General features: G+C 42.7%; 1 protein-coding gene across 3 annotated transcripts in view; it reads left to right on the forward strand.

Moving 5' to 3' along the window:
- roraa (RAR-related orphan receptor A, paralog a) overlaps positions 1-2,638 on the forward strand; it is a 286,503-nt gene extending 283,865 nt beyond the window's left edge. For all 3 annotated transcript variants that reach the window (XM_076262701.1, XM_076262704.1, XM_076262710.1), the window contains one exon: positions 1-2,638. This exon is cut by the window's left edge and continues 502 nt beyond it. The gene's annotated coding sequence lies outside the window, so the exon portion shown is untranslated.

A 2,638-nucleotide genomic window follows, 5' to 3' on the forward strand; every position in this document is an offset into this window, starting at 1 on the left:
CTGGGGGGTTCCTGGATTTTACCCTCTAAAGTTTTTTGTTTTCTTTTCTTTGTTTGACATGGGTGGGATTGTGAACCCAAGGGAGATCGAGAGGAGATAGCCCAATGCTTACTCTATGGCTGAACTCGGAGCATTCGTGCATATAACCTGGGTGTGGTTTCATTGCAATTCACAACAACTGACAAAAACTTATTCACGGATGAGATGTAAAGAGTTTTTTTTTTCACAGTGTCGATATCATTAAATGGGGTGTTTGAAGAGGTGATCCAAACAGTCTTTCGGCTGGCCAAATATACAATAGAAGTAGATTCTATGTGCTAAGAAATTCTCACAGTATATGCATGACTCCATCGAGTTCAGCTATTTGTTTTCTTCTTCTGTTTAGTGTTTGCTTTGGAATGTGACTCCCATATAATAAACTGATAGCACATGGGAGAAAGAGAGAGAGAGAGAGAGAGAGAGAGAGAGAGAGAGTGAAGGGAAGAAAAAAGAAAGAGAGAGAGAGAGACCACCAGAGTGTGGAGTTTTAACCGTCGGTATGGTGACGTAAGCAGCACCTTTTTATGGACAATCGTCAAAATCAAGAGAAAAAAAATAGAATTCTGGTAATTCTAGTTTTAAAAGAAAAATGCAATGACTTTTAGCTGTCAAACATGACTCCATCCACCATGGTTGCATAGATGATATTGTGTAAGGCCATCTGCTATTAATCCTTCTCTGAACAGGAGCCCCACCAGTGAAACTGAGGGCACCACCAATGACAAGGGTCCATTCCACCAGTTTTCTAACGTGCTACAGGGTATACGCTCATAAGTACTTAATAAACAGAAAAAAAGTAATGTTTATAGATTCTATTTTAAATAACATGTATGATATTCGTAGTTAGACTTATTCTGAACTGTTGAATTGATAAGGCACTTTTCTTTGCACCTTTCTTTAATTTAAGACTTGTATATTACCTAGTGATGTGTTGCATGTGCAAAAAGAATCACACGACGTTGAGAACCCACGGTGGTGGAGAGGCTGGGTGTGGGATGATGATGATAGCTGCAGGGTTGCTGCTGTTTGGAAGGGTTGTTGTTTTTGCTGTGGCTGGTTGATGTCTTGTTGTTGGCAATGATGGCTGCTGGGGAAACGGAAAGGCAGAGAGGTAGTGTGTGTGTGTGTGTGTGTGTGTGTGTTTATTTCTGTGTGTCCTTACCTTCAACCCCCATTTCTCCAGCACAAGCGGTTTTAGCTTCTTGAAGCTTTGGTTAAAGAGATTGACATCCTCCCTCCAGAACGTTCGTTCGACAGTGATGGTGCTTGGAGCAAAATGGCTCTCTTCTGGCTGTGTATAAAGGGATTGTCTCTCTACCTCTTTTTGTTTTGTTTTGGGCTGGTGCGAAGGCGCTCACACTCTTCCCTTAGCAGCCCACAACGAAAGCCATCAGACAACACACACACACACACACACACACACACACACACAATCTAATGTGAGTCAAAGCGATCTGTCATACACCCACACATAGACTTTCAGTCGCCCTCTTCTGAGAGATCCATCAAACAATCCCATCAGCCCACGGTGTCCAATCAAAACAATTCTCTCCTCTTTGTTTTCTCTCGTCTGCTGTGGATCTCTTGTCTGTCAGCATGTGGTTGATTGGATGACTGAACTGAGGAGGAGAGGAGGAGGTGGGGGGTGTCTGTGTAGTGAAGGAGGCCTCTAGCCCTCCTGTAGTGCATCCCTGTCCTCGCCCAACACAACTGCCATGCTGCCTTGCACCATCACTGATCATATGGCTCCACCTAGTGGCTGCTGGAACAATAACTTCAGGCTTCAAGTCCAATTCATGGGTTGATGTAAAATAGCATTTTATGGCAGTTAACAGTGCGTGTGTGTGTGTGTGTGTGTGTGTGTGTGTGTGTGTTTCTCAGTGCAACGATCCATCCATCATCTTTGTTGCTTCATTGCTGATGTTGTATCCTCATTCTCGAGGCTGTCACAGTGTTTGTCTGTGAAGACGTATCTGAGCGCTAGTGTGTGTGTGTGTGTGTGTGTGTGTGTGTGTGTGTGTGTGTGTGTGTGTGTGTGTGTGTGTGTGTGTGTGTGTGTGTGTGTGTACCTGCCTCTCAGTGAAGGCCTCAGCTCAGCTGGTTATGACAGTTTGTTATGGGACAGCAAAAGAAAGAAGGGCAGTCAGATATTCAAAGCCTTGTCTGGTAGCAAAACTTCTATTTTTGTAACATGTACAGAACATAAGCTCATAAAAAACAAGAGTCAGAGAGAGATAGAGAACGAGAGAGAGAGAGAGGTGACACAAAAGCACTTATTCTTGCAATAATTACAATTGAAGTTTCTATCCTTTCAAGAAGAAAGAAGGATATTATTGGACAAAAGTGCTATTTTTGGAGTCTTCTGCTAATTGTTTTGTTTGAGTGTGATCAAGCTTTTGGGAATCCAACATCTCCGTGATTGTGCCATATTTGCTGTCGTTTCTGTAGTCTGTGTCCACAACAGATTGTTTTGACATTCCAAAAATAAAAAAATGAACGACGTAAAGCATGCCGAGTATTCCAGAAAATCCCAGTCGACTCCAGACATTTCCTGCAATTGCCCTACCTGAAACGGAAATTAAAATACTCTTGTTATTCA

This window comes from Alosa pseudoharengus, unplaced genomic scaffold (assembly GCF_046254945.1).
Source record: "Alosa pseudoharengus isolate Yale_2024_CS ecotype anadromous, Long Island Sound unplaced genomic scaffold, YU_APseudo_1.1 YU_APseudo_1.1_scf_10, whole genome shotgun sequence".
Lineage (NCBI taxonomy): Eukaryota > Metazoa > Chordata > Actinopteri > Clupeiformes > Clupeidae > Alosa > Alosa pseudoharengus.